At 41.7% G+C, this 25,595-nt stretch overlaps 1 protein-coding gene across 1 annotated transcript in view; it reads right to left on the reverse strand.

The window, feature by feature from the left end:
- The window catches only part of LOC132867693 (zinc finger protein 345-like), a 94,909-nt gene extending 73,375 nt beyond the window's left edge, over positions 1-21,534 (reverse strand). Inside the window, exon 1 of the mRNA XM_060900704.1 lies at positions 21,388-21,534. The gene's annotated coding sequence lies outside the window, so the exon portion shown is untranslated. The remainder of the gene's footprint in view (positions 1-21,387) is intronic.
- Between the last annotated feature and the right edge of the window lie 4,061 nt (positions 21,535-25,595).

A 25,595-nucleotide genomic window follows, 5' to 3' on the forward strand; every position in this document is an offset into this window, starting at 1 on the left:
ATCGTTTTAAAAATCGCGATATTGATATTTACTGAAAAAATCGTGATATTGATTTTTTCCAATATCGAGCAGCCCTACCTTCTGGACAGCAGTCAGGTCGGCAGTCTTACCCATGATTGCGGTTTTGAGTAATGAACCAGACTGGGAGTTTTTAAAAGCCTCAGGAATCTTTTGCAGGTGTTTAGAGTTAAGTCGTTGATTCAGATGATTAGGTTAATAGCTCGTTTAGAGTACCTTTTCATGATATGCTAATTTTTTGAGATAGGAATTTTGGGTTTTCATGAGCTGTATGCCAAAATAATCAGTATTAAAACAATAAAAAGACCTGAAATATTTCAGTTGGTGTGGAATGAATCTAAAATATATGAAAGTTTAATTTTTATCATTACATTATGGAAAATAATGAACTTTATCACAATATGCTAATTTTTTGAGAAGGACCTGTATATCGCTCAGAATGTGATAACTTATCCCAGCTTAATCATTTCTTTGATAACCTTACTTTACCTTCTGTTTCAGATGACCAAAACTCCTTACTGAGAAATGAAATTTCCAGTGCAGAAATTCTAACAGCAATCAAATCTCTAAATGGTAATAAGTCGCCAGGCCCAGATGGGTATATCTCAGAATTTTATAAAAACTTGCTTCTGAGCTCTGCCCCCTTCTCCAAACCATGTTTAACGAGTCCTTGTCAGCTGGGCATCTCCCGCCCACCTTGCGACAAGCTGTAATAACACTCCTACCAAAGCCAGGCAAAATATCCTCTTCTGTGTGCATCCTATCGGCCAATTTCTTTGCTAAATGTAGATTACAAAATTTTATCAAAAATTCTAGCAACAAGACTGGAGAAAATTGCTCCTCAAATAATCCTCACTGGATCAAACAGGGTTTATTTTGAATCGGCACTCTAGTTCTAATATTAAAAGGCTCCTTAATATTGTCTACTCCCCCCTCAACTCATCTCATTATCTCTAGCCGCTTTATCCTGTTCTACAGGGTCGCAGCCAAGCTGGAGCCTATCCCAGCTGACTACGAGCGAAAGGCAGGGTACACCTTGGACAAGTCGCCAGGTCATCACAGGGCTGACAGAGACACAGACAACCATTTACACCTACAGTCAATTTAGAGTCACCAGTTAACCTAACCTGCATGTCTTTGGACCGTGGGGGAAACCCACGCGGACACGGGGAGAACATGCAAACTCTGCACAGAAAGGCCCTCACCAGCTATGGGGCTCGAACCCGGACCTTCTTGCTGGAAAGCAACAGCACTAACCACTACACCACCGTACCGCCCCCTTAACTCAATCTGCTGAAATGGCCATATCACTCAATGCGGAAAAAGCCTTCGATCGCGTTGAATGGCAATATTTGTTTTTAGCCCTAGAGAAATTTGGCTTTGAGGAATCCTTTATATCCTGGATAAAACTCCTCTACTTTCAACCTCTAGCAGCTGTGATTACTAATGGTCAGCAGTCTGAATACTTCCCACTTGGCAGAGGCACTTGCCAGGGCTGCAATATGTCCCTCTCCTGTTCGCCATTGCAATTGACCCCTTGGCCACTGCTCTTAGATATTCCGATAACTTTCTGGGCATAAATTGAGGGGACCTTACACACAAATTGTCCTTAAATGCAGATGATATTTTATATGTGACAGACCCATTAAAATCCATCCCCCCCATACTCAACATTCTCGCTCAATTCGGAAAACTTTCAGGTTACAAAATCAACTTTGAAAAAAGTGAGATGCTTCCACTTAATCCAACAGCTAATCTAACCCCAGCCTCACGCTTTCCATTCAGAGTTGTTAGAAAAGGCTTTAAATACCTTGGGATAGAAGTCACATCCTCTTTCCCACAACTTTTCACTAAAAATTTTGGGATTTTATTCCAAAAAAAAAAAAAAAAATGCAAAAACGATATGGCCAAATGGAAAAATCTTCCACTGTCAGTGGCTGGACGAATTAATCTTATTAAAATGATTGTGCTGCCAAAATTCCTTTACCTTTTTCAAAACATTCCCATTCTGATTGAAGAATGACTTTTTAATTTGCTGGAAACGAGCATATCGTCGTTCATCTGGAATGGCAAACCACCAAGAATTAAAAGTAGTGCACTTCAAAGACCTAGACATTTTGCAGGTCTGGCCCAGCCTAATTTTATTTACTATTACTGGCCATTTAATATAAAGATGATGTTACAGTGGATTATACGAGACCTTCCTAGTAAATGCGAGGCGTGGGTGCAAATGGAATATGCTTGTAATACACTCAACCTGGCGTCTATATTATGTGCCCCCTCACTCCCTCACCAAAACCAACTTTGCTCTAACTCTGTGATCCTTCACTCAATTAGAATCTGGTCGCAATTTAGAAGGCATTTCAAGTTGCAGACAACATCGGTGCACTCTCCCATTCATAGTAACTACAACTTTCCTCCTTCCCTCTTGGACTCCACTTTTATAGAGTCTGGTCACTAAAGGGTGTGAAATCTATTTCTGATTTATATGTGAAAGGCAGATTTGCTTCATTTGCACAACTCTCAATTATTCAATTTACCAAAATCAGACTTTAGGTATCTTCAAATTAGAAATTTTATCCAAAAAAGCATGACTTCGTTTCCAGACCTTACAACAGCCGGTGCTATAGATATTCTCTCATTGTCTACTCACTGTAGAGGTCTAATTTCCACAATATATAAGAATATTTGTGATATTGTCCCTCATTCATTGCAAGATGTTAGGAAACTCTGGGAGAACGATATTGTAGAGGAAATGACAGATGACCAATGGGACGTAGCACTTGACTTGATACATACCTCCTCCCCGTGTGCCAGACACGGCTTAATTCAACTTAAAATTGTGTTGAGAGCACATTTGACTAATGCAAGACTGGCAAAAATCTTCCCCAATATAAACCCCTCTTGCCCTCGCTGTAAAGGCAAACCAGCGGATTACATACACATGCTGTGGTCCTGCCCTAAACTTAACACATTCTGGACCAATATCTTCCACGCCTACTCCGAGATAGTCCAAAAACACATCACCCCCAACCCTATAGACCCTTTTCAGTCACGTGACCTTCGTAAATGCGACCGCCATTTTGGACATGTAGTGGACTTCGGCTCGAATCAGTTTGAATGCGAGGAAGGCAACAAACGAAAAACATAAAAGAAAAAGGAGCGAGATGCAGAAAACACCTTCACTATCCAGCGACGTAGGGCATTTACAGGGCAAGCAGAGGGAGAGGTATTTGCAAAAATTGAGGTTAGCAGGCTTAGAGAACGACATTTACCTGCTTCCACCAGGATTGTTCACTGACGTATGGAAGTACACGAAGCCCTCGTCTTTACCTGACTTCGGCCCACATGATCTGTATACCTATGTCGTTAAAAACCCATCACCATACACACCAACGTCCGAGGTTCCAGAGCGCGCTCCGGTTTGCTCCAGGAGTGCTCCGGCCGAGGTTCCGGAGCACGCTCCGGCTTGCTCCCCCTCAAATTAAGCAGCGTGCTCCGGCTTGCTCCAGAGCGCGCTGCTTAATTTGAGGGGGAGCAAGCCGGAGCGCACTGCTTAATTTGAGGGGAACCTCGGCCGGAGCACTCCGGGAGCAAGCCGGAGCGCGCTGCTTAATTTGAGGGGAACCTCGGCCGGAGCACTCCGGGAGCAAGCCGGAGCGCGCTGCTTAATTTGAGGGGGAGCAAGCTGGAGCGCGCTCCGGAACCTCGGACGTTGGCTCCGGCAGCTATTTACACTGGATCCGGTGTAAATAGCTGCCGGATCATAATTACAGTAAACTAGTAAATACAGTAAAGGAAAAACTTGAGACTGAAAGGCTTTAACAGTCATCCAAATGACTGAACGCAAACATTGCTACAATAACATACCAGCTACTATGTTGTTGACATTAGCTAGTCAACAATAGCTACTACAGAAGAACAAAGAGGTCACAATGGGTTATTTTAACCTATTTGGTTACACACTCGCCACCACAGAATGTTAACAGCAATGTAATGCCTTTTCTGGCACAATATGATTCAGAATTCTTCAGTATTTTCCGTCCTGCCGATAAACACAGACACGGCACACGTTTAATATGTGGTGGCCTTAGTTGACGGTGTGTCTGAATCTTCGCTTCTTATATATATATATATACACACACACACACACACACATATTATATATACACGTGTGTGTGTATATTATATATATATATATATATATATATATATATATATATATACACACACACACACACACACACACACACGTGTGTATATATATATATATATATATATATATATATATATATATATATATATATATATATATATATATATACACACACACACACACACACATGTGTGTATATATATATATATATATATATATATATATTTTTTTTTTACCCCCTTCCCAACTAGCCAGCCAGGCTGGCTCGTGACAGGAATTACCCGCCAAACGACAAAGTCGCCTCGGGCGACCGGACCACTGCAAATTTCGAGCCGTGCGATGTTAGATAAAATTTCCTCATCAGAAATAATTTGTTGTGCTATGACATTGCTTAGATATCAACCAAAAGAGGAGTAAAAACACACGAACAGCTGATTTGTATGCGGTACACGAGTACGATTTCCACAAACGCGCTCACGGCAAATTTATGTACTTTTTGCAGTATAAATATTTGACATTAGAAGATTGGTTGAACTTTTGATATATGTATTTGAAGATAAATAGCATAGCCTGGATTTAAAACACTGCTTGTGCATTCTAAATGTAGAACTTGCTTAAGTTTAGTACTGTATATCTTTGATGTGTGCGTCTGAAGCAACAACATTAACTTATGTTTCAAAGATTATATTGTGCCTATTTAATCTGTCTTTTTAGGCACAAAAAGCAAATATAAAATGAGTATTTCAATAAAACTGAATAATTAACACTTGTGTGCATCAAGAGAATTGTAGGCCTTCATCGATTCTTTTGTGTATATTGAAGGTAGGGCTGTGCCGATAGACGATGCCATCGACGATGGTGGTCATCCATCACGATGGAGAGCCACCATCGTGATACCACGCCCCCTCCTGTCATAAACATGCATATACGGTATCATCTGGGCCTATTTAACCTAAAAAGTTAGTTTTTTGTTAGTTTAGTTAGTTTTGTTTAATATATAAATATATTATATAACATATATAAATACATAATTATATAAATCATTATAAAGTAATATCCTATTACCGCTTGTTCACGTAGGCTATGGTGCAGGGACGTGCTAGTGAACATAACGTGGTTACACAAATACAGTATGCTACTAATAATAAATTTCGACTTCATTTTTTAGCCTACACTATACTTATGTAAAATTTGTCATGTTGTTCAAACAAATAGCCACTATTAACGACTTCAGTCGGGAAATATTTCACCTTATCAAACGGCAGTGAAGCGCAGACTTCGGCAGAAGTCAAATAACTTTAATCTGGTAAATAGGCCTACTTTCAGACACAAAATGGTCCACTCTAAGCCATAATGTCAAACCAAATGGAAGAATGAAGGTGATTCTGACAAATGTAAAGACAGTAAAAAAAAAAAAAATATTAAATCATGATTTTAAAAGCTGGTGCAATAATTCAAACACTAATAAATTGGAAAAATTAGCGCGTTCAAGTGCGCACTAAAGGCCGAAACGCATCTTCAATTGATATGGTGTAAATAAACAATGAGTAATAGCTTAAGTGTAGTTTCTTCTCATAGTTTGAATACTAGTCTTTCATTGTTAGAGCAGATTAATATCTTACCGTGATCAGTGAGTGCTCGGGGAGGTTCATTTCCACCTGCGCTTTGCGCAGCTCATTTCTCCGAAGCCAGCTGTGCGCAAACGCAGTGTTGACTGCTCGGCAAACTCCAAACGCTCGGTCTGTACTGGCCCTCTGTTGTGCAAGCGAGTTGGTTATGGCCAGGTTCAAATTGTGCCCAAAACAACTTAACCACGGCCATTTCAATTGCCTGATGGCTGTGACAATATTCGCCACGTTGTTATGCAGGCGATCTTTTTCTTCTCTATTTTCCATTCGGCAAGTGTCTCGCGCAACGCGTCTTCTAAATTGTCCGCTGAATGTGTCTCTGGCATGAAACTCGTCTGCAGGCATTTGGACTGCATTGCCCACTCTCGGTCCACATAATGTACGGTAGCTGACATATAGGGCATCATGTTGCAGCTGGACCACATATCTGTTGTCAAGGCCAAATATTCCACATCACCTCGCGCTTTTTTTTCTTTACGTGCCAAAGCCTCGGATGAGTATCTAATACTTTTAATAATAATAATAATAATAAATTTAATAACGTGGTATTAAAATCCCCCCCACGATATCATCGTCCATCACGATGTTTGCACTGTAAACATCGTCGATGCCAATTAAGGGGACATCACACAGCCCTAATTGAAGGCGTGTCCATCACATACAGGTAGATATCGCTGAAGGTCAGGTCAGGTGCTTGGATTTGGGTCCCATTTGTCCGTAACTGCGTAAGGATCAGGCAAAACTTGGGTGCCATTGTAGTACAGAAGCTTTGCTGTATATCTTTGCTTAGCATCAGTTGGCAACGAACTTGCATACTGCGATAAATCGCCACGAAAACTAGGAGATGATGCAACTTTGTCAGCGATTGTGAATGGTTCTTGCCAAGCAATATGTCATGCTCTAGTTTGGTGAACGCGCCCATAAAAATATCGAAAGAAAACGTCAGACATCCCGGAATTTTCCAATTCATTATAAACAAACAATCTCATTGGCTGCCGATGTTGTCTCCCACCAGACGGACAAAGCCTACTGATTTTAATCACAAAAGTTTGACCTAGTCTATCATTATGGCTTCGATCAAAGATTGGTTGATTAAACGTCAACAAACCCACGTGAGTGACGGTGCACAAAACCAGACAACTGTCACGACAACCAAAACGTTGTCAATTCTGATCACAGCGACTGGCTCAAAAAGCACTCACTGGACAATCTGATCCACAGCAGCATGGATGACAGCGAAATGAACTACGAGTGCGTTGCCCAACAATGGGCCAAGCAAAAGCCAAGGAGAATTAATCTGCTTTAAAGCAGTAGAAAACTTAATTAGTTTGGGTTTGCAGAAAGATTATGTACTTTTTAATAAACACTCTCATGAAGTGAAATAGTCCAAATCCGTCAAATGTAGCATAATTTCAAATAATAACCATAAGAATTTTTGGCAGCATGTCGTCACTGGGATCCACTTAACAAAAGGCGGCTCCGGATTATTCTTCTGTTAAAGGCTCACAGTGACATCACACTGCCAAATACGCTTATTATTATTTGAAATTATGCGACATTTGACACTTCATGAAATGTGATGTACAACCCCAATTCCAAAAAAAGTTGGGACAAAGTACAAATTGTAAATAAAAACGGAATGCAATGATGTGGAAGTTTCAAAATTCCATATTCTATTCAGAATAGAACATAGATGACATATCAAATGTTTAAACTGAGAAAATGTATCATTTAAAGAGAAAAATTAGGTGATTTTAAATTTCATGACAACATCTCAAAAAAGTTGGGACAAGGCCATGTTTACCACTGTGAGACATTCCCTTTTCAACAGTCTGTAAACATCTGGGGACTGAGGAGACAAGTTGCTCAAGTTTAGGGATAGGAATGTTAACCCATTCTTGTCTAATGTAGGATTCTAGTTGCTCAACTGTCTTAGGTCTTTTTTGTCGTATCTTCCATTTTATGATGCGCCAAATGTTTTCTATGGGTGAAAGATCTGGACTGCAGGCTGGCCAGTTCAGTACCCGGACCCTTCTACGCAGCCATGATGCTGTAATTGATGCAGTATGTGGTTTGGCATTGTCATGTTGGAAAATGCAAGGTCTTCCCTGAAAGAGACATCGTCTGGATGGGAGCATATGTTGCTCTAGAACCTGGATATACCTTTCAGCATTGATGGTGTCTTTCCAGATGTGCAAGCTGCCCATGCCACATGCACTAATGCAACCCCATACCATCAGAGATGCAGGCTTCTGAACTGAGCGCTGATAACAACTTGGGTCATCCTTCTCCTCTTTAGTCCGAATGACACAGCGTCCCTGATTTCCATAAAGAACTTCAAATTTTGATTCGTCTGACCACAGAACAGTTTTGCACTTTGCCACAGTCCATTTTAAATGAGCCTTGGCCCAGAGAAGACATCTGCGCTTCTGGATCATGTTTAGATATGGCTTCTTCTTTGAACTGTAGAGTTTCAGCTGGCAACAGCGGATGGCACGGTGAATTGTGTTCACAGATAATGTTCCCTGGAAATATTCCTGAGCCCATTTTGTGATTTCCAATACAGAAGCATGCCTGTATGTGATGCAGTGCCGTCTAAGGGCCCGGAGATCACGGGCACCCAGTATGGTTTTCCGGCCTTGACCTTTACGCACAGAGATTCTTCCAGATTCTCTGAATCTTTTGATATTATGCACTGTAGACGATATGTTCAAACTCTCTGCAATTTTACACTGTCGAACTCCTTTCTGATATTACTCCACTATTTGTTGGCGCAGAATTAGAGGGATTGGTGATCCTCTTCCCATCTTTACTTCTGAGAGCCACTGCCACTCCAAGATGCTCTTTTTATACCCAGTCATGTTAATGACCTATCGCCAATTGGCCTAATGAGTTGCAATTTGGTCCTCCAGCTGTTCCTTTTTTGTACCTTTAACTTTTCCAGCCTCTTATTGCCCCTGTCCCAACTTTTCTGAGATGTGTTGCTTTCATGAAACTTCAAATGAGCCAATATTTGGCATAAAATTTCAAAATGTCTCACTTTTGACATTTGATATGTTGTCCATGTTCTATTGTGAATACAATAGTTTTTGAAATTTGTAAATTATTGCATTCTGTTTTTATTTACAATTTGTACTTTGTCCCAACTTTTTTGGAATCAGGGTTGTACATAACCTTTCTGCAAACTTAAATGTATTAAGTTTTCTTTTCCATTAAATATGTTTTAATCTTAATAAATTTAATAAAGTGCCAAAATTTAAACTTTAATATGCAGTTGCCTTACTTTTCTTTTCAGTGTATATCTTAGTTATACATATAGACCCTTTTCAGTCACGTGACCTTCGTAAATGCGACCGCCATTTTGGACATGTAGTGGACTTCGGCTCGAATCAGTTTGAATGCGAGGAAGGCGACAAACGAAAAACATAAAAGAAAAAGGAGCGAGATGCAGAAAACACCTTCACTGTCCAGCGACGTAGGGCATTTACAGGGCGAGCAGAGGGAGAGGTATTTGCAAAAATTGAGGTTAGCAGGCTTAGAGAACGACATTTACCTGCTTCCACCAGGATTGTTCACTGACGTACGGAAGTACACGAAGCCCTCGTCTTTACCTGACTTCGGCCCACATGATCTGTATACCTATATCGTTAAAAACCCAATCGGCATACACATACACACCAACGTCCGAGGTTCCGGAGCACGCTCCGGCTTGCTCCAGGAGTGCTCTGGCCGAGGCTCCGGAGCAAGCCGGCGCGCGCTGCTTAATTTGAGGGCAACCTCGGCCGGAGCACTCCGGGAGCAAGCCGGCGCGTGCTGCTTAATTTGAGGGCAACCTCGGCCAGAGCACTCCGGGAGCAAGCCGGCGCGCGCTGCTTAATTTGAGGGGAACCTTGGCCAGAGCACTCCGGGAGCAAGCCAGCGCGTGCTGCTTAATTTGAGGGAGAGCAAGCCGGCACGCGCTCCGGAACCTCGGACGTTGGCTCCGGCAGCTATTTACACTGGATCCGGTGTAAATAGCTGCCGGATCATAATTACAGTAAACTACTAAACACAGTAAAGGAAAAACTTGAGACTGAAAGGTTTTAACAGTCATCCAAATGACTGAACGTAAACATTGCTACAGTAACATACCAGCTACTATGTTGTTGACATTAGCTAGTCAACAATAGCTACTACAGAAGAACAAAGAGGTTACAATGGGTTATTTTAGCCTATTTGGTTACACACTCGCCGCCACAGAATGTTAACAGCAATGTAATGCCTTTTCTGGCTAATTTTATTCGTCTTACCTCCAACAAAGTGGTCACTGCACAAGCGTTGGTATGCCGAGGGCTGCCAATCTGTTAATGGCCGCTATCCATCTTCTCCGTCGGGATCCGATAAAATGATAAACCTTGCCTTGTTTGTTGATGGTTACTACATCCAGGTGCACAACAATATAGTGGCATGATGGAAGTCTTGCTGAAAGTAAAAACTTTCTTTGCTGCCGTTCCTCAATGTTGGCTGTGGTAAACTACTGGTAGTACACGTCCAAAATGGCGGCCACGTTTGTCGTGACGTCACGTGAAAAGGGTCCATATTAGGGTAATTGCATCAGAAACATTCTAAATCATTAGTTATAATACAGCAACTTATTTTAAGGTGGCAGTTCTTGGGTTCAGATCCCTTTGTGATCAACAGGAGGTCACGATCGATTCTCTTCATTGGACTGCATAAGATGGAGCAAATCACTGTTCATATTTTCATGCACATTTTTGTTACAACACTACTCAATCATAGATAATTAAGGTGTCCCGTAAATTTCCAATCTATCATATACCTAAGTAATTGATAACAAAAAACAGTTTAACTTGCATATTGAACTTTAAGGTGAAATTTAAAATGTGTATACATTAATACTATTTAGGTCAGAAATCATTGAAAAACTGGCAAAATCTATCCTATAATCATGTATCTAAAACCTCTCAGAGACCCTGAAAATGCACCTGAGAGCATCTATTTTCAAAAAAATTTTTTGAAACCACTCTAGTTTCACTTCGCGCCACTGGCACTCAATTGTCTGTGTTACCATGCCAGAATTTAGGGCTTTAACTTTTTTTCTGGGGAAAACACTGTTTGCAATAGACTAGAAAATGTTGTGGGAGTTAAGGGAACAGCCCTCTCCTGGCTCAGGTCTTATTTAACTGATCGCTATCAGTATGTTGATGTAAATGGTGATTTTCCTAGACATACTCAGGTAAAGTTTGGTGTTCCACAAGGTTCTGTCTTGGGTCCACTGCTTTTTATATACACATGTATGTATGTATGTATGTTACACCTCTGGATGATATTTGTAAACATTGTATTAGTTTCCACTGTTATGCTGAGGACACAGTTGTATGTTTCTGCAAAACCTGATGAGAGACACCAGCTTAATAGAATTGAGGAATGTGTGAAGGACGTTAGACACTGGATGCTTATTAACCTCCTTCTGCTTAACTCTGACAAGACTGAAGTACTTGTACTAGAACCACATGCAGCTAGAAGTAGGTTTTCTGATTCCACAGTAATTCTGGATAGCCTTTCTGTTTCTTCACGTGCAGCAGTAAAAGACCTCGGGGTGATTATTGACCCCAGTCTTTCATTCGAAACCCACATTGATAACATTACCCGGATAGTTTTCTTTCATCTCAGAAATACTTGCAAGATAAGAAATTTAATGTCACTACATGACGCAGAAAAACTAGTTCAAGCTTTTGTTACCTCCAGGTTGGATTATTGTAATGCCTTACTGTCTGGATGGTCCAATAAGTGCATAAACAAGCTCCAGTTAGTTCAAAACGCAGCAGCAAGAGTCCTTACTAGAACTAGAAAATATGACCACATCACCCCTGTCTTATCCACACTGCATTGGCTCCCAATCAAATTTTGTATTGATTTATAAAATACTACTATTGACCTTTAAAGCACCGAATGGTCTTGCACCACAGTACCTGAGCGAACTTCTGGTACTCTATGACCCGCCACACCTACTTGGATCAAAAGGTGCAGGCTATCTGCTGGTACCTCATATAGTGAAGGCTACATCAGGGGGCAGAGCCTTTTCTTACAAAGCCGCACAGTTATGGAACAGCCTTCCAAGTAGTGTTCGGGAATCAGACACAGTCTCAGTGTTTAAGTCTAGGCTGAAAACATATCTGTTTAGTCAAGCCTTTTGTTAATGGCGTTTGAGGTAAAGGAGTAGATCTGGAGGGTCCTCAGACAGTGTGTTTTGGTAAACTGGGATGTATGGATGCTGTCAGTCCCCCACTCGCTTGCTCACTCAAGTTTGTTGATGGTGTAGTGGCTGTTGCTTTATGTCCCGGGGACTCCCTCATGCCTGTGTTACCTTCTGGCTCTCCCCTTTTAGTTATGCTGTAATAGTTTGTTGCCGGAGTCCCTGCTTGTACTCAGTGCAAAATATATACTGTTCCTAATTATTCAAGTGACATTGGGCATATCTAACAACCTATGGTTTTTTTTTTCCCCTCACTCTCCTCAATCAGTCCCTCTGAGTTACGTCGGCCCTGGGATCGAGATGCCGAACCTCTTCTGCTCCTTGCACCTGCCTGATCCATCCTGGTGCTCCGTGTCTGGTTGGAGTCTCATTGCATTGCTCCTGTGGAGGATGGCCCTATGAGGACAGTTGAAAGTCACACCTGGAGGACGCTCTGGACACTTACAGTAATGCTTTTATGGCTGAGGACTACAGTTGACTTGCTAACTTTAGGACTGCAGTTGTCATGAAGAGTTTTGCACTCAAGTTTCCATCAATGAAGAGTTTATAACATCAACGAAACTGACTTCATGTTAAAACTGTTAATGTCAGTCATGTTGTCTGTTGTTGCCCAAATGAGGATGGGTTCCCTTTTGAGTCTGGTTCCCTTGAGGTTTCTTCCTCATGTCGTCTGAGGGAGTTTTTCCTTGCCACCGTCGCCACAGGCTTGCTCATTGGGGATAGACTAGGGATAAAATTAGCTCATGTTTTAAGTCATTCAAATTCTGTAAAGCTGCTTTGTGACAATGTTCATTGTTAAAAGCGCTATACAAATAAACTTGACTCGCTCCGCCTCTTCTTTTTCGGAAAAAGCCAATCCTCTCGCTCCACCTCTTCTCCTGTCTCGGAAAAAAGTAAAAACTTCTTCCTGAGCCAGTCCTGTTGTTACAGTTCACTGCACAACAATAAGGCATGGGTTTTCTTTGGAAATTCCCGAATGTACGTCTGCACTCAAGCCAAACGGCAATGCAAGTAAATGGAAGTGGACTCAACTCAAGCGGTTTGTTTATCTTGAATGACGTCATGCACCGAGTGGTCACGAAAATTACCAAACAGAAATTCGCCGCAACCCGCACTAACTTATTTTAATTATTAACAATACTTCTTGGGACCAAAAGAAAATGACAGTTTTTTTTTTTTTTTACATATAAAGCTTCAAATGTGCATAAATTGAAAACCGTTGCTTATGATCTTTAAGCATTAACAATAAATCTAAACTAGTAATTTTTACAATTAAAAGGATTCATATCGGTAGCGGTCTGAGTGAACGACCTTGACATCTGTGACATCACAGCAGGAAGGCTATCGGGCTCATCGCCATTTTCGCTATACTAAAACACCGAGCTGACCAACTTCAATCCTCCATTTTGAGCTCATTTATCGCCATGCCAAATAGATGTGTTGCTGGCAGGTGCAGCAACACGACAGATGGTGGATTTATGTTGCATTCATGGCCCAAGAATGTTCAAACAGCAATGATTTGGACGCATTTTGCAAGAAATTAACGGGCACATTTGACTGATGACTTGTACGAAACCTCTGATCTGTTGAGGAGCGTTGGCTATAAGCCTGTATTGAAAGAGGGTGCAGTACCAACAATAGAGATCTTGCAGTCACGTGACCGGAAAGTACACACCTGCCATCTTGTCAGTCAAAAACACCGCTGAATACTGCTGCACTCATGGACAGAATGGATCAATTTCAACCGACGGACTACACGGCTCATTTTTCTAATGAACAGATAACTAGATACATGTCTAAAATAAACGATCTACAGATTCGTGACCCTTATGGCTTACCGGACGGAGTTTTCACGACCGGATTTTGAACTGCCAGCGGAATACCCGGACATGTATAATTAACCCCGCCGACAGTAGTCGGAGGGGTTATTATTTTCACCTGCGTCAGTCTGTGTGTGTGTGCGCGCGCACGCGCGTGCGTGTGTGTATCTGTCTGTCTGTCTGCAAGATATCTCAAGAACCAATGGATCAATTTGGACCAAATTTTGTCCGTGTTGCCAATCACCCAGGAAGGAAACCATTAAATTTTGGAGGTCAAAGGTCAAGGTCATGGCAGAACTTCGAAATTTTTGCCAAATGTATTTTAATAGGGAAAAGGCGGGGTTTGCACTCGTTAGAGTGTCCCTGTCTAGTTACCTCATTAACTTTCCCTCGCTGTTCAGTGGTGAAGCACTGCGTGCCTATAAATCTCTGGCCAGTTATCTTTACAGAAATTCAGGATTTGTCAGCGACTCAGATGTGGCATCTTGTAAACAAGAATCCTCACTGGATGGGTAAAATAGAATAAGGTAATTCCAGCTGTAATTCCAAATCATCCATCTTGTTTACATGGATCTGGTGTTGGAGAGGTAGAGGCTTGGCAGTGGAGGTTTGAGTGGCTGTTTTCTGAGCTTAGTCAACAGGCCGGCTCTACAGCCTCGCTTTTGCTTCCGCTCCCGACGCAGTCTCCTTCGCTTTGCTTCCGATAACAATCCATGGAGACCCTGCTGGTCTCGCTATCTCGTCCGGAATGTTGTGCATGTGATGGAAATCGCTACAAACCGTCATTTTCTGCTGGAAACCAATGTCCAGCAAGTCCATACGGTTGTAGTGGATATTGAAGTCCGGTACAGACGAACAACACGCAAAAATACACACAAAAAACAAAAAACGTGCACAGGTAGGGAGAGCTTGTAGCCGCAGCCGTTGTAGTAGAATTGTATATAGTAGGGTTTTCCAGAAGAAAAGGTAGAAGTAAAAGCAGAAGTAGAACCAGAAGTAGAAGGCGGAATATGGCGTTTGACTGACAAGATGGCGTCTGTCACAATCTGGATCGGCTGTGACGTCACATGCAAGTGCTCCATTAAAGGAAAAGAAAACTACAAGAAAAGGAAAGTAAGTTCAGTTGCACCAGTTCTCCCGGAGTGTTAGCCGAGCAGTAATGGCGGAATACTCAGCATGGAGAAAATGGAGAACGAGTGGACCCGTCGTCAGATTTCTCCACTGGATACACTTGCCTCAGCAGCAATCTCTTACCCTTGTGTGGAAGAAGCAAATGAACGAAGAACTGAAAGTCAGATTGTTTTGAAACGATCGGCCTTCAAGAAGCGAGAACACAGATGGGTAAGCGCCGACTCATTTCATTCTCATAACATGTTTACCTGCATTTAGATTAATCCATGTAACTTGTATTGTGTTTAAGTTACCGGTATAAGATTATTTAATTTGCTTCAGAATGTGATTGTCTCAGTCCATCTGATTATTTAGTTAGCCTTTTACGTTTTCAGTGAAAATGCATGCATGTACATTGCATAAGTTATAACACCTATCCTGTTTTAATGAGAGTCACATAAGACTGTCAGTTCAATTCCATCCAGTTCTCTAGACGGCCTTGTTCTCTGGCTTTATTTCGTAAGGTGAGGGTCTCCGTGGCCGAGGCGTTCCTATCGGATTCACTTTCAGATGGTTCAAACTGATACGGGTCTACGTGTATAGCAGTAGCATGTACACACACTCCAATTTCAGGACTATCGCAGTCAGATGTATTACTATCTGAGGATCTGAAGAATCTATAATAAATCCAAACGAAGAGGCCATTGCAACCACTCTCGCCTGCAGAGTCTGGCTTTGGCCTATAGCTGTCAAAGACCTCGACCTTAAAGTGCATATCCTGGACCAATTTCGCGGATTTTTTTTTTTTAAAATATGAAAGTATGTCCCTTGACACACTCATCCAGAAGGGTAATTTTGCACAAGGCCATCTGTCTACAGCAGAAGGGAAAAAAAAAAAAAAAAAAGCACGTCTGGAAAAATCCCAAGGGAAAGGGAGTCTGGAGCCAGATTCATGACGTCACGTGCAGATCCGCCAGCAGGCTGAGAGAGCTTGCATGGGTTCAGTGCACAGTCTGTGTAGACCAAGTTTAGCAGCTAGCGATTTTGCATTGAAATATGGAATTGTCACCTGAGCTTCTAAACCCATGGATTCATGTATCAATGCTCATCTATTTATTGTTACATAAATCATTTTTTCTATTTACTATTATGTATTTATACATTTCTTCATTTAGAAGAGTACTGGCTACTATAGGAAAAAGATTTCATAAGCTACACACACATGGAATCAGCTAAGCAGGGTTGTATATACATTTAATGTGTTTGACAGGTCCCAAGATCTCAAGCCCTGACACGCCATATATCCCTTGATACATGTGAAGTAAAATGTAAAGAAAATGTGACCTTGGGTGCTGTGAGACAGCTGCCTCTCCAGTAGCTCTGTAATTTTTAGCTCTTTAAACCTCTTTTTTTCCATGTTTTTACTTTTCTGCTTTTCTTATGAAGACAGTGTGTTTTTCTTCATATCCCATGGATATTTTTTAACTTTAACACGCAACCAGGAGCCAGTTTTCTCGCTTACTCGATAAAGGAGCTGCTGGCCCTGAAAACAAATGGGATGAGCTGGGATATGATACCCCCTCCTGGCAGAGCTGAGGAGGAAACTCAGGGGCTGCAAAGCTGGGGCTAAGCTAAAGGCTAGCGGACAACTGGTGGTGCTACAAACCATCCATTCCCTCCATTATCATGGGGAATGTGAACTCGCTGACGAATAAGGTCGAAGAGCTATCCGCACTGAACAACCAGCGGATTTACTGGGAAATCAGCTTATTTTTACGGAGACATGGCTAACACACCTTGTACTGGATGCTAACATGGACCTGCAGGGATTCACTGCTGTGAGAGCCGACAGACATTAAAGCATGCGGGAAAGGCAAAGGTGGGAGACTCCTCATTTACGTGAGCAACCGCTAGTGTAACCTGGGACATTTCTCTGTAAAGACAGTCTTATGTTGCCCGGGCTTGGAGCCGCTAGCATCACCATCTGTGTTTGCATCCCTCCGAGGGCAGCCACAGCATGTAAGGGGATTCACTCTGTCACAGCAAGGCTGCAGACACAGCACCCTCAGGCATTTATCATCATTTCTGGGGACTTTAACCATGCTACTTTGGACTCTACTTTGGCTGCTTTTTACCAGGCTGTGGACTGTATCTTTTTAATTTCCCTGAGGGAACCCTCACAAAGGGATCAATAAAGTTCTATCTAATCTAAGTAAGTGTATTATTGCCTAGCGCTTTCGTGTGCATCAATAAATAACATTATCCGTATACCACACAAACACAGGAACACCTAATTTAAAGTACCAGACCCTCCAGGATTTTGCGATGTTGCGATTTGCAACTTCAAGGCAAATTCAACCAATCCCCGCGAATTCAGGGCAGTGTTGCAATTATATCCAAATCACCGCAACTTTCCCGCAAATTTGACCAATCGTTGGCGTCGTCTTGAGGTGACATCGACAAACTGCCTTCCGCCTTACTTCCAGTGTTGCCAGATTGGGCAGTTTCAAGTGCATTTTGGCAGGTTTTGAACATATTTTGGGCTGGAAAACTTCAGCAGTATGACAACACTGCTTACTTCCGTGTATACGTTCAAGAGAAACAGCATGCGCGAGTCAGTGTTTATATAGGCTTAAATTCTGTTACTGAAAGTGTTTTATGTTTACAGCGAAGGACTGTGTGCACTTTATTTTTTTTTTTTACTTAATACAAGAAATTAATGGATGCCAACATTTTTGCCAAAATGGTATTTTATTTTCCATTCTTTAGGCAGCTTCAGCATCATACTGTGAAGTTCTGTTCAAATTGTTTTTTTCCCTTCTATGAAGCCTGAGCCATTTATTTTATTAGTTTTATATTGTTTAATTTAGTCTTCAGGAGAGACTGCCTGCACACAGTACTAGTATTAATAGTTTTTTTTTTCTTACATGAAAGCTGAGGCATTTATATTATATTTTAAGGTAACTTCATGTTGTGCTGTGAGGTTCTATGCACTTTAACTTTTGAACCAACAGGTGCATTTGGATAAGTAAAGCCTATTTTGCTAGCCTAGTAAACTAGACCCACCCACCTAACGGCCCAAAATATTTTTGCCTAGCTAATGGGTCTAGCCTCGCACCATATAAACAAAAACATCCCGGGCATCAAATCGTGCCCGCCAATCACAATGCAAGGTTTTTGTTTGGATTCTTTGGGCAGGCTTTTGCAGGAGTGACGACAAAGCTGCGTGACGCTTGAGAAAGCACAACAGGAAAGATGGCTACGGCTAGTGAACAGTGCGCGTTTGACTCCGCTTTGGAATCAGTTTCAGAAGAATTAGACTTGGAGTTTTCATTGAAACATGAGCAGGGAGAGGCTCTCTGCTCATTCCTTTTCAAGAAGGACGTTTTCGCTGTTTTGCCGACCGGCTATGGCAAAAGTCTGATCTACCAGCTGGCTCCGGTCATAGCCAAAAGGATGGAAGGGCAATTCCAGCGTTATGGACGTGACACTTGAACTCAAAATGGCAACAAATGACCCAGTGCATGTTTTATTGTCTCCCAGTATTTAAACAGGTGTTGCATATTTTAAGGCTGTACCATACTGGAGAAGTGATAGAACAAGAACAATTCCCATAGTACATCTAGGGCATGCCAGAAAATGCCAATAAAAGATGCGTTATGGATGTGACAGAAAAAGTATCACTTTTCTTGGGTGACTGTACATTTTTATCAAACTCTGTGAAATCGTAAACCTAATGTCGAAATGGAGATATCCATTTGATAGAGGGGTCCAAGGTGAATATTAAAAAATCTTTGTTTAAAATATTTTGTATTTCATGCAGAGTTTCGGAAGGAAAAGTCAGCGTTATGGATGTGACGAAATTCCGTTATGGATGTGACGCGTCTGAAATAGACATGGCATATGTTTAGAAAATCAGCAATTTAACCACCATAACCCTTTGAAAAACTCTCTAAATATCAGCTAAAACTATCAAAGTTCTTAAATAATATTTAGGATGGCTATTGTTTTGCTGTTTTGTGGATTTTAGCATACATTTCTGTGGCTTGTGGCAATAATATAGAATTGTACATGATCAAAGTTGATTTTAGCTTGGGGTTTACATTATAAGAAAGACTGACAGTGACATATTAGGTTGGTTACAAATTGGTTCAACTTATTCACATCTGTAAAATACAGGCCTAGGTGAGATCTCTGGGAGTGGTTTTGATGTATTACATGTTGCTTTATTTTTGCATGGTGAGGTTGACATTTACATGGAATTGCCCGGGACTAGTTTGTGCAGTACGAAGAATTAACAAACAGCTTTGAAACATTACTTGGATTGTTTCTTATTTTCCCGTTATTTTAAATTTAAGGTTAATTATTTCAAACACCACTAAATAAAAACTCACAGTTTAAGCAAACCCTTGAAAAACACTTGAAAAAAATAAGTGTATGTTAAGTATGTGGTACAGACTCCAAACTTGTGGTCATTATCGCCAAACTTCTTAATATCTAGAACCTGTTAATACGCATTTTGAAAAATTATTTATTTCAAGGTCTCCCCCACTGCTTTCTGTCGCTCTGACTACGTCACAGTCACTGTTGCGCTGATTGGTCAGAGCGTCGGCCTATACGCACAGACAGTTTGAAAGACAGCGGTTTGTTCCTCCTACCCCCTTCGGAAATGTCTACGGATCGAGGCCAGACTAAATATTCACATTTAGTCTGGCTACTATTTTTCTGCATTTTCGTAGTCCTGGTAAAGTTGTTTATAGGACCATTTCTCAGTGTCTTTTTTTTAATCAATAGTTTTTCAGTAATAACACTCAATTTTAATCACAAAAAGAGAAAATCGCAACAATTTCTTGCAACTTTCACTTCCTCCCGCAATGTAATCGCAACAAAAACCTAAAAAACACTGCAACTTTCATTGCAATTTTTTGGAAACCCCCCGCAACATCAGACATTTTAGCCCGCAACAATCACACAAAAGGCCCGCGAAATCCTGGGGGGACTGGAGTATAGTCCCTCTTATTTCTTACCCTGGCAACAATCGACTTGCGAATTGCTGATTTTCTTGGTCTTTTTCTCGGCTCTGCTTTAGTCCTCGGCTTTTTCCGGGTGCCTCGCACGAAGCGCACCCATTTCTCTCTCATTGTCCGGTCTTTTGGAAAATGATGAGTACTAATCCCATCATGATTGGTGTTGCTACACCCTCCTACGATACATCTGTTAACCATTTTAATAATTACACGATAACGAAGAAATTTGCAGAAAACCACCAGGTCGTTTTCTCATAAACAAACCAGCGCTGACGTAGGATTCAGGTGGAGGCGTCCCGCACGCCACGTCATGAAAAATCAATGTTTCCCGGGAAATCCAAATGGCAAGTTTTTTCAGAGGCAGACCAATTCGCCTCAAATGGCTTGATTTCAACTGAATTTTTCTGGTATTGTGCATGGTAAAAAAAAAAAAAAATTGCACAAAACGCAAAATGTGACAGATATTTGACAAAAGAGTAATATAAAATAGGAGAATTACATTGATCTTGCTCCTGAATTTACCCAAGATGTGCACTTTAAAACTGGCTACTGCTGTGACGTCACGCACTCAGGGCTGGCTGGCTCAGCTGGAATGTCAACTTTGCAGTCGATTTTAACTCTCAAAAATATATTTTTTTAAATGCCCATTTATGCAGCATACAAGAGTCAAGGATGGAGATACTATCCTCTCAGAAATGTATTTAAAATAAAGGCTCTGTGTATAAAACCAGAGCGAAAACAGGATGCAGAGCTGTGCGAGTTGGGCCTTTAGCCCCGAGTTAAAGTAAGAGGTTTCATTGCTGCCAGAGCTAATTGTTAGACACAGTTCTCCCTCTCCAGGGATCAGAGGCTTCGAGCTCAACACCATACGATTCTTCCAACAAGACCTCCCGGTTCGGGAAACCATGCCTAAAACAGTCCCCTATGATTTCATCCATTTTCATTTTCAGTGTGTAAAGCTTTCTGCTCAACACACTGCAGAGGGGGTGATTCTACCTGATTAGCTTAATAATAACAATAATAATTTTAAAAAATAAATAAAAACCCCGAGGAAAAAAAAAGTCTGTGAGAAATCAAGTCGGAATTTGGAAAAATAAGTTGGAACTCGGAGAAATAAAAAGTTGGAATTGCGAGGAAGTCGCAATTTAGAGAAAGAGGGGGAAAAAACAACCCGTGATGGAAATAAACTTTAAGTGAAGATTTAAATACTTTCAATATACAACTAAACAGGTTAGCCAAACTACAACTCTCTCCTTGGATAAACAGTGCACTATCTAGGGTGCACACGGCATTATTTCATAGTGAACGTAGTTCCTAAAACAGTAAAATGGAGATATTTGGGATTTGACCACACACCTTCAGTTTAACTTACCTCAGGGTTTTAAATCCTCAGAGCCAGACACAATAACGTATTTTTATAACTCGAGGGGCTAAAGCGGCTCAGACGAGCAGCGGTTTTTTCTTCTCCAGTGTTTACTGGCGGTTGGAGAAGCAGCTACTGGACTGTAGGACGCCTAGCCCTACCTTCTTCTTTTTTATTGGCGGTTGGCAAGCAACGATTGGTGTGCATTACCGCCACCTTCTGAAATGGAGTGTGGACCCTTTTCACGTGACGTCACGACAAACGCGGCCGCCATTTTGGACGTGTACTACCAGTAGTTTACCACAGCCAACATTGAGGAACGGCAGCAAAGAAAGTTTTTACTTTCAGTAAGATTTCCATCATGCCACTATATTGTTGTGCACCTGGATGTAGTAACCATCAACAAACAAGGCAAGGTTTATCATTTTATCGGATCCCGACGGAGAAGATGGATAGCGGCCATTAACAGATTGGCAGCCCTCGGCATACCAACGCTTGTGCAGTGACCACTTTGTTGGAGGTAAGACGAATAAAATTAGCCAGAAAAGGCATTACATTGCTGTTAACATTCTGTGGCGGCGAGTGTGTAACCAAATAGGTTAAAATAACCCATTGTAACCTCTTTGTTCTTCTGTAGTAGCTATTGTTGACTAGCTAATGTCAACAACATAGTAGCTGGTATGTTACTGTAGCAATGTTTACGTTCAGTCATTTGGATGACTGTTAAAACCTTTCAGTCTCAAGTTTTTCCTTTACTGTATTTACTAGTTTACTGTAATTATGATCCGGCAGCTATTTACACCGGATCCAGTGTAAATAGTTGCCGGAGCCAACGTCCGAGGTTCCGGAGCGCGCGCCAGCTTGCTCTCCCTCAAATTAAGCAGCGCGCGCCGGCTTGCTCCCCCTCAAATTAAGCAGCGCGCGCCGGCTTGCTCCCGGAGTGCTCCGGCCGCGGTTCCCCTCAAATTAAGCAGCGCGCGCCGGCTTGCTCCGGAGCAAGCCGGAGCACTCCGGGAGCAAGCCAGAGCGCCCTCCTGAACCTCAGCCGGAGCACTCCGGGAGGAAGCCGGAGCGCCCTCCGGAACCTCGGCCGGAGCACTCCGGGAGCAAGCCGGAGCGCGCTCCGGAACCTCGGACGTTGGCGTGTATGTGTATGGTGATGGGTTTTTAACGACATAGGTATACAGATCATGTGGGCCGAAGTCAGGTAAAGACAAGGGCTTCGTGTACTTCCGTACGTCAGTGAACAATCCTGGTGGAAGCAGGTAAACGTCGTTCTCTAAGCCTGCTAACCTCAATTTTTGCAAATTTCTCTCCCTCTGCTCGCCCTGTAAATGCCCTATGTCGCTGGATAGTGAAGGTGTTTTCTGCATCTCGCTCCTTTTTCTTTTATGTTTTTCGTTTGTCGCCTTCCTCGCATTCAAACTGATTCGAGCCGAAGTCCACTACATGTCCAAAATGGCGGTCGCGTTTACGAAGGTCACGTGACTGAAAAGGGTCCATACCTACTCTAGACTTTTTTTTTAAAAAAAAGGAAGGGGGTTGTAGACTATATTCTCCAAAAAAAGTCCAGTTTCCCGTATGAAATGGAATAAGTGACAAAAACATGGCTCTCCTGATTGCCTTTGGAGTAGTTCTTTAAGCCTTAGGGGCACTTTAACTTTCTCTCCTTCAAGGCCTCTGAGTAGCTCTTGTCTCTCACTGATATTTTACACAGGATTCAATGACATGCTCAGTGGTTTCTAGGGTTTTACAGGTACTACAGTTGCCATCTACACGTTTCTTGATTAAAAACAATGTGCTGTTCAATCCTTTGTGGCCTATCCTCATTCTTGAAACCATGTCTTCTTCCTGAGTGCTTCTGTGCGTCATTCTGCCCCACCCCACTGTCTTCTGGATACTATAAAGGTGTCTACCAGTTTGCCCACTGTCCCACAGATCCTGCCACTTTTGCCTCAGTTTATCTTTAATAATGCTCTTAAGTTCTGACTTACTGTAGAGTGGGGTAATATGCCCCCGTGGGGTAAAAGGCCCCCGGCCTGTTTTACCCAAAATAACCACCAGATGGCGCAAAGTTACATTTCTATTGTTGCTATGGACTGGCTTGACAACGGGGATATACAAATATCCACTGTGGATCACATATCAGCAACGCAGCGGAGAGAAATCAAATTTCATGGTAAGTGATATAATTTTCAGATATCAGTAAAACTATTTAGATAGCTGCTATTTCGTCAGATATCACAGCTGTGTATGTGGTATGAGTAGACAAGTCAGTATGTTAAAAAAATACATTAGGTATAAAAAGTTGAATCACATTTTGAAAGTAAGACCCTTTTTTGTAAAAGTGTAGTCTGTGGGGTAAAACGCCCCCTTAATGGCGGGGTAAATGGCCCCCAGGGGGCATTGTTTCCTTTTATCATAATTAGAGTAGAGTGGGGGAAAAAGCCCCCCTTAAGGAAAATTCAGTTTTTCTCCAAGTTGAAATGAACCATGTGTTTAGTTTTAATCATAGTTTTTGACAACAGTGGCATGAACAATAATGCCACCTAAAGTTTGCCTAAAGTTAATACTTAATTTTTTTTTTTTAACAAAAACAAACATTGTGCCAAGGGGGCCTTTTACCCCCCCCCCCCCCCCCCCCAGTGGGGTAAAAGGCCCCCTGAGGTGGGGCAATAGGCCCCCTCACTCAAAAAAACAAGAAAATATCCCTGAATTAATGAATAGCTTTTTCTTTGTTAATTCATGTTCAATCCACACAAAATTATATTGAAATTAAAATGCAAAATATAATAAAATAATGCATCTATTCATTAATTCAGGGATATTTTCTTGTTTCTTTCACATTATAGGCTTAAGTAAACACTTTTGCTATCCAAACAGCTTTTTTTGAGTGAGGGGGCCTATTGCCCCACCTCAGGGGGCCTTTTACCCCACTGGGGGGGGGGGGGGGGGTAAAAGGCCCCCTTGGCACAATGTTTGTTTTTGTTAAAAAAAAAATTAAGTATTAACTTTAGGCAAACTTTAGGTGGCATTATTGTTCATGCCACTGTTGTCAAAAACTATGATTAAAACTAAACACATGGTTCATTTCAACTTGGAGAAAAACTGAATTTTCCTTAAGGGGGGCTTTTTCCCCCACTCTACTCTAATTATGATAAAAGGAAACAATGCCCCCTGGGGGCCATTTACCCCGCCATTAAGGGGGCGTTTTACCCCACAGACAAACAGGCCGGGGGGTAAAAGGCCCCCTTGGCACAATGTTTGTTTTTGTTAAAAAAATAAGTATTAACTTTAGGCAAACTTTAGGTGGCATTATTGTTCATGTCACTGTTGTCAAAAACTATGATTAAAACAACACATGGTTCATTTCAACTTGGAGAAAAACTGAATTTTCCTTAAGGGGGGCTTTTCCCCCACTCTACTCTACTTAATGTTCATGTCTACACTCGGTCGATCTGCAGCTTCCTTGGCATGCTGGTCTGCTAGCTCATTCCCTACCACTCCAATGTGTGCTGGCACCCACAAGAGTGTTACTCTGACTCCTGACCTCTGCAGACTGCTGACCAGTTGGACTATTTCTATTACAATATCTCGTCTAGACTGTGATTGTACATTCTTAATACTGTACAATGCTGAAGTTGAATCTGAGGCAATAACAATATTCAGTGGCCTTAACCTATTACTTTCCACCCAGGATAGAGCTAATAAAATAGCCACTAGTTCCGCTGTATATACAGCCAAGTTGTCGCTCAGTCTTTTCATAACAGCAACTTTTATCATAGGGATGTCAAATGCAGCCCCTACTTGATTATCCTCTCTCTTGGATGCATCTGTATATATAATACGTCTATCCCCATACCGGCTCTGAATATACCATGCAACATATAATTTGTCTACTATCTCCTCTCTTGCCTCCAGGAGGCCTAGGTCAACTGCAGGCATCTCTAAGGTCCACAAAGGAACTGCAGAATATGATACTGTAGGACAAATGTTTAGGTTGTTGATCTCCATTTCTCTTGCCTTCTCTTCAATAATCCAACCAAAGCTTCTGACTCTCTCATTTCCTCTCTCTCGACAATTCAACAGTGTATTTAGGCCTATGTGACCCTCCTGGTGACCCTTAAGATTAGCCCAGTATACCAGTGACAACTGATCTCTCCGCAGGTGTAAAGGCATCTCCCCCATCTCCACCTGTAAGGCTGCCACAGGTGAGG

Source organism: Neoarius graeffei, chromosome 19 (genome assembly GCF_027579695.1).
Source record: "Neoarius graeffei isolate fNeoGra1 chromosome 19, fNeoGra1.pri, whole genome shotgun sequence".
NCBI classification, from domain to species: Eukaryota; Metazoa; Chordata; class Actinopteri; order Siluriformes; family Ariidae; genus Neoarius; species Neoarius graeffei.